This window comes from Triturus cristatus, chromosome 1_1 (genome assembly GCF_964204655.1).
Source record: "Triturus cristatus chromosome 1_1, aTriCri1.1, whole genome shotgun sequence".
NCBI lineage: Eukaryota > Metazoa > Chordata > Amphibia > Caudata > Salamandridae > Triturus > Triturus cristatus.
In genome coordinates this window covers 839,336,112-839,343,736 of record NC_140579.1, presented here as the reverse complement: position 1 = coordinate 839,343,736, position 7,625 = coordinate 839,336,112, and the positions used below count along the sequence as shown (strand labels likewise).

The window sequence follows — 7,625 nt, the reverse complement described above, 5'->3', positions numbered from 1 at the left end:
TTACACAGTACCCAGAAAACTACTGCCTGGACGAAGAAGGAACTGATTACCATCATGGATAAGAGCATTTGACCCTGGTGGCTGGTATCCACCTAAGAGAGACCTGTAAGTAACTGACATTCTCCTGGCTCCAAGCCTGTAGTAGTTGCTGAAGCGGAGGATCTACAGAATGGCCGAAGTTTGCCTGAGCGGATCTACCCATCAAGACCTGCCATCACCAAGTCCCTGGTCCAACTGAAACTTGCACAAGCGGTCTACACCCCTGAAGAAGAGTCTATCGCCAAGCCTGTGGCATGGCCCAGGTATTCCCGAATGGGCTTAGTAGTGAATAACTCCTCAACACTTGCCCAACGTGGGCCTAAGGAGACTATGTCACTGTAAGTGAAACTGCTGCATTAAAACACCATACAAGTGTATGCAAGAGTGAATGTGCTTCTGGCCAAGGGACTAACCAGAATTGTGCCCGAGTAGACTATGCCACTGAACTTTAAGCCAACTTGAAGCAGCTCAACTGTAACCCTCTGGACCTGAGACTGAAAGTGGACTGCATCGACACCTCAACCTTGGGAGGGTCAGCAAGCTCAACTGCAGACTCACCGACTCTGTCACCGAATCTGTCGAGACCTGTGGGGCCCAGCCTGCCATTGATGCTGTGCTCCTCAGAACAGAGCAGTTTACTGAAGATAGCCACACTCCTGCAGCTGCCCCCAGCCTTTGCCGTGCAGCCCTACAACTGCTTCCCGGACTGGAGCTGTAGGCTGATGCACCTGTGGCAGGCACATCTTGCAGCCAAGAGGGAAGACGAGAACTGAACTGTGGTGGGCCGATTGCAGCCTATCACAGGCTCCAGTATTTGTGAGCTACCAAGACTGCAAGGCTAAGTGCATGATACTGCCTAAAAGTAGGGGAGAGCGCTGCACCTGTGCCTGAGACCCTTACCCTGGTACCCGACCACTAAGGGAAGTGGAGGGAAGCAGTAGAGGCATTATTGGTAGTTTTGAGTATTACGTTTTTAGTGTATTAAAGTCATTCTCTTTTATAAGCACCGGGTTAAGCATTAAAGTTGTTCTGCTATTGGGTGTTGACGGCTCAGCTTGTTTTATCCCTACTTACCCTGCCTATGAAGCCTGTGTCGACTCGTCATCGCTACCACTGTGAGTTAATTGCTAAGGGGTTATAAATGACCCAGTTTGAACAGCCATAGTAGCCTATACTCGGGGACATCAGAGAAAAATTACTCCAACGCCCACAACTGAGGCTCATTAGCCTCTCCTTACCCCTCCCCCCCATAGGGGTCTGTCACTATCTCGTTGGCCCATCACTTCAGAGAGATGCACAGTCTACGTGTCCATCTGCCCTTTACCTGTTTTTACTCAGATAATCTGATTCTCAGGATTAAAGTGGCTTTCCTACTGAATACGGTTACCCTGTTTTATATGGGCAGTCCATTACACTTTCTATATTTTTTCACTCACCGTATCCCACCAATGAGGACAGGTTATGTCACCTGGCCCCTCATCTTCCGATGACCAGCTTGTCAAATATGTGGGTAATAAAAAGAGTAAGACTGTCCAAAAGAAGACACTCCCTCAGTGGATCATCCTCGCAATTAAGATGTGTTATGCTAAAAAGGAACCACAAGAAGGAATCAGGGCTCATTCTACCAGAAAGAATTAATCATCCTCGGCTCTGACCAGAAGAGTCCTGTGGTGGAGATTTGTTGTGTCGTGACATGGACTTCTCTTTGCATATTTGTGAAGCTTTATTGTGTGGATTCTGAGGTGAGAAGGGACGGACATTTCGCTTGTTCTATGCTGCAGGTTTTTCTGTCCGGACCGCTCCTTCTGACTCATCACCTGGGAGGTGGTACTGCTGTGGTATCTATTCAAAAGGTGGAGCATCTCTAGGTAAAAGTATTCAGGAACAAGTTTTGATCTTTCTGGTGGATACTCTACATGCAGATTTTTCACAGAGCCTCCCCACCTCCTCCGTTTTGAAAGATGACCATAGGCTTCTGACAATTACTAAAGTTCCAATTTAGTATTGTTACACAACATATTCATGTTGATATAAGTTGACCTATTCTATGTCATGAAGGACTTGGAAAAAAATGCCTGAGAAGCTGACATACTTGCACCGGGGTGGTGCAACCTGGCTCCAGTAATTTCATATCTGTGCTGCATTTGAGTTCGAAATCAAGCCAACATCCCCTACAGGCACAGGAGAGCTTCAGAAAAACATTCTGATCCAGTCTGGCACCTGTAGATATTCAAAAGGTGAGTGATCTTCAGGTCGATAGTTTATCCACCAGAAAGGTCATTACTGAAAGAAAAGTAAATTTTTCTTACAGTAAGAAAGGATTTATGACTTTATGTATAAAGGCAGTAATTAGAAAAGCTTATTGTTATCTATTTAGTTGATATAGTCATATTCTTTGAATTGCAGTTGAAATACAGCAATCTACTTGTACGAGTTGGTGTGTAGAGACCGGAGGCTTTCATCTCGGGTCTGGTGGCTGAGTGGACTAATGCGTCCACGGCAGCGGCCTGTTTTTGACCTCATGGTCACAGGTTCAAAACCTGGTGGGTCCACTCAGCCTTTCATCCATCTGAGGTTGATAAAATGAGTACCATTGAGTTGGGTAACAATAAACATCTGTTATTCAGCGCCAAGATACCTATGGGTGAACGTGCGCTTTACAAATACACATGTTATGTTAGTGAGAGAATAAAGTTCTCACAGTCCAACAGACACCTTCATCCAAGATTAAAGTAGGATTGAATATATGTGTGTTGGTCCTGGCTTTCTCTGCAGGGTCACCCCCAAATTTGTGCATTTTACCCTCTACTTTTTGCGGAATTCGTTTTTTTTGGCCTAAGGGCTCTGTGCACTTTCCCACTGCTAACCAGTGCTTGTGCTCACTCTTCTAAACATGGTTTGATAGGCATACACCTAATTGGCATATTAAATTTACCTATAAGTCCCTTCTAGAATGGTATACTATATAGCCTTGACCTGTAAATTAAATGCTACTAGTGGGTCTGCAGCACGTATTATGCCACCCACATATGTAGCACCTTGAAGCATGTCCCAGGCCTGCTATTGCAGCCTGAATGCAGTGTCACACCGCCATGTCAACTTGGCATTTAAGCCTCCTTGACAAGCCTTAAACGTCCTTTTCATTGCATAATATTCACCCTAAGGTAGGCTTAGGTTGCCCATAGGGTAAAATGATGTATAATCAAAAGGTTCGGCCTATACATTTAGGTTTTACATGTCCTGGTAGTGCAAAATTCCCAAATTCCTTTTTCAATTCTGTGAGACCAACCCTTCCCATAGGATAATATGGGGGTTTCCTTATTACATTTAAAAAGCTGTAATTTCTAATTGAGAGGACGTAGATATATCATGTTTGGTACCTATAAAATTATAATGATAAACCCTCTCTAACGGTAAAGTCGGATTTTTATTGCGATTTTGAAAATGTCTCTTTAGAAAGTTGACCTTTTCCTACCCTTAGCACATTTGGGCTTGCAGCCTCACTGAGTGTAGCTGACAGACTGTGAATTCCTCCCAGACAGGCACACAATAGAGGGATTAGGTGTGCTTGAATGGGTCATCTACTGATAGGATGAGGGGGCAGAACTAAGCATAGCCCCACTTACATCTGAATAGCGTGTGCTCTGCCTTCACACAAAGGGCCTTACGACCCTGTATTGTCCCCGCAGTCAACTTGGAGCCAGGGCAGAGGAGTCAGTGAATTCCATGCACTTCAAAGAACCTTTCCAGAAGCTTCTTCCACCTTCCAGAAGAAGGGCACCAGGGTATAATATTAGGACCTTCAGAGCCGCACTCCAGTGGACTTGCGGGAGGACTGCCTCCTGCTGTGACCTGCTGTGCACTTTGTAGATGGGAGCCTGCCTTGAACCCTCATCAGACAGCTCTGCTGTGAGCCCTGTATCTACACCTGCCCAGGACTACCAGAAGGGACTCCAAGGACTAGTTTGCTGGCCTCCTGTTCAGAGCTACAGGGACATACCAGGGTCCCACTATGTTGAATTTGCACCTGGGCCCAGCCTGAGTGATCCCTGAACCCCCAAGAGGTGTCCCATCAGTCCCGGAACCTTGGCTGTAGTGCTAAAGGTGCCCAGATGGACATATTACATAACTGACTGGGGTGCATTGCTGGTAGGATTGACTTTGTGACTTCTACTGGTACCTTCTTCTCCGGAGCAGCAGATCTGTTTCAGCAGCCCTTGGCCAAAGGAGTATTCAACCTGTGGAACTGTCTTTGGCTACATCCTTCTGCTTCTTTCTGCTGGAGTTTTTCGACTTTAATTTCGACGACTAAATCCGAACGCAGAAATATTTAGCGTGGCTATGACCCAATGTCCTCTGAAGATGAAGCTCCCTCCTCGGCCTTGCCCCTCTGAACTTTACCTTCTCAGACATTTTTCTTCAGAAATCTTTTTAAGTCTGACCGGGCCCTATCCACTTCTTGTGTCCGAACCGTGCTCCATTGCAATCGGCCTAACTTTAGACTTTGACCCGGTTTTGCGTGACTAAATGTCTGCGGTTGGTGCTTTAATCCTTAAGGCACTATTTTGAACCTTAAACTTTGAACATTTCTAGCTCTGGTTCTATTGATTAGATTTTTGTCATTTTAGTGTCATAAAGTTTATTAAAATGTACTCTATTCTTCTAAATTGGTTTGGGATTTTTCTTGTGTTGTGTTTTCACTTTAATTCTGTTTGTGTGCTGCATAAATGTTTTACACATTGCCACCAAGTTCAGTCTGACTGCTTTTGAGACAAGTAAAGCACAGATTAAGGTAGTGACTTTTTGTGATTCACCCTGTAAGGGATTGTGGCTGTTGCTTGACCAGGGTTCACAACCCAGTCAACCAACAAATGCAATTTCTCACAATGTGCATACCATAAGATAATATAAATAATATTTTACCTTTGTTCAGTGTATTCTTGTTATAGTAGGAACTATCTAAGTTACCAAATAAGGAGCAATTTCTTTTGATCATCGGTCCTCCAAGATCCTTTAGCTTTGGTTATCTTTGTAACTATATTCCCCCTTTTTTTCTGCCATCATAGGAAAATAAATGTTTTGGTGTTACTGTGGCAGTAGCTCAAGTAGTTAAATGCATTGATGTAATTGCCTTTGCAGTGAATGTTTTAAATATATGTGTTATTGTTAGAACTATCTATATACTGTGATATTATGTTTCTGCACCTGACCCTAGCCATCTTTCAGCCCATACTTGCTTGAAAGAATAAGAAGAATTATTTGTCCTGACGCAGGCTGTATGTAATCATTGGGTTAGCTGAAACATTGTATTGACATATATATCAGTGCAAAAGCCTGTTTATAACATACTGGAAAATCGGCATTGTTATTGTTTCTTAATATGGGGATCCCTGCCTACATGAAATTTGGGATACCTTCTTTTGAGTAACACAGGGATTTCTAACATTGGGCTACAAGGGCTGTAGGCATGACAGCTATTCAGTAGAAGTAGGCAAGCCAAGCATGGCTTGAGCCTGGATCGAGCTGCATGACTGGCTCTGTCTTGGCCCTTGTTCCCTGTGGACTTGCGAGCCAAAGTAGAGCCAAGTCAAGCACCCCAGGCACTGCTATTTTTTTTTTTTTTATTTTTTTTTTATTTAATGCCTTTATTTCACTTCACATCTGCACAACATTTCACACTCAGTATAATTCATCATCAGATAAACCACTGGAAAACTAGGAGAAAGATGACGGGCAGGTTGCAAACACTCGATTCACAATTGGCGACCAGTGTTGGTGATGAGCTGCTTACTACCTGTGACAACAAGCAAGCAACGGAACAAATGCATCATGTTCAACAAGAGAGAGAAGCAGGACGACCAAAAACTGAGACTCAGAGAGAAACAAATGCAGCCCTTAAACCATCCACCCATTCTTCACGTGGAACAGATATACTTCCGGGGTCATGACCTTCTGTAAAGCTGTGGCATGTCAACTTCTCCTGGGTTAGGCGCTCACGAAGGTGTAGGTGGCCTGGAATCCCTTCATGTTCAATGAGCCATCACCTTGGAACTGGAGCAGAAGGGAGCTCCCAGTGGAGGTCAGTGGTACACCTGGCTTGGATCTGCAGTATTTGCCAATAAGCGGGGATGTGGTCTTGGCACCATCGAAAACAGACAAGGCATCAGCGGCGCACGTAGGATTAGGTTCAAGGTCAATAGATATGAATGTCAATGAGACCTTGTATCCAGCTGGAGCCATGATGTAGTAGCCGCAGTCCATATTTGAACTGTAAGCGTTGGGGAAGTTGGGGGATGAGACGTTGCCATCAGAGCTGGTGAATATGCCGCCACATTTCACATTGCTGTAGGAGGCCTTGAACCCACTGGCGGTGATGGAGTCATCCGTCACAAACTCCAGCAGCATCGTATTTCCAGAAGAGATGAATGGCTGGAGCTGTCCGGTCCCACACGCTTTGCTGAGTAAGACTGGGGCTGCCTTACTGTTGCCATCGTAAATTGTGAGGTAGTCGGAGGCGCAGTTTGAGGATGATTGGAGATCAAAGGCATCAAACTGCAGAAGAATCTTATCGGAAGGCACTCGGATCAGGTAGACACAGTTGACGTTGTTTGGGTACGAGGAAGGGTTATTGGAAGACGTCAGGGTGCCGCTCGGGCCAGATAAAAGAGTGCTGCAAACGCCACACTGGTACAGGGTGTTGATTTTGGAAACATCCAGGTTGCTAAGCCCATTTCTCTGTCCGATGGGTGTATTAGGATTTGGCTTCGGGACGATGGTCGGCTGTCCAGATGTGGTAGTGAAAGAGTACATCCCATAATGCATCACAGAAGAGTAGTCGTATTCCAGGCCAAGGTTGTTGGTGTTCTTTTTGTTAAAGTTGCTGAGGTTGTCGGGAGCGATGTTCTCCGTCATGATGGTCACATAGTTGTCGCGGTCGCTGTGGTTCTGCTCGTGGTAGAAGCCCAGGGCGTGGTTCAGCTCATGCTGGATGGTTCCTCTAGACATACATCCCCCGGAGAGAGATACCACCTGACCTCCGCCTGTCTTTCTGATGTATGACCAGCACCCACTATCAGGAATGATCTGCAGGTAATTTGATTCCACCGTGTGGGTCACAAAGCGGATGCAGGTCACTGTTGCAAACTCACTCATTGCATTTGTAATGGTAGCCACATCTTCAGCACTGTAAGTGGGATCGAGGGTGTAGGGCACAGGGACAGTCCCATCACTGGATTTCGGCCAGAAGCAGCTGTTGTCTGGACATACGAGGGCACTGTGGCCTGGGCGAATGGCAATGTCCCCCTCGTGGATCAGCTGTGAGCTGCCTTGGTTTTCTTTGGTGATGATCTGGAAGACGTCTGGGCTCAGGGTCCCTCGTAATAAAGTCTAGCGCCCAGAAGTATGAGGTTTTCTCTACCCTTGTTCTCTTTGGTGATGATATGGAAGACGTCTGGGCTCAGGGTCACGTGTAATAAAGTCTAGCGCCCAGAAGTATGAGGTTTTCTCTACCCTAGTTCTCTTTGGTGATGATATGGAAGACGTCTGGGCTCAGGGTCACGTGTAATAAAGTCTAGCGCCCAGAAGTA

At 45.6% G+C, this 7,625-nt stretch overlaps 1 pseudogene; it reads right to left on the bottom strand.

Moving 5' to 3' along the window:
- Positions 1–5,749: 5,749 nt before the first annotated feature.
- LOC146871166 (embryonic protein UVS.2 pseudogene) lies at positions 5,750–7,403 on the bottom strand (annotated as a pseudogene).
- Between the last annotated feature and the right edge of the window lie 222 nt (positions 7,404–7,625).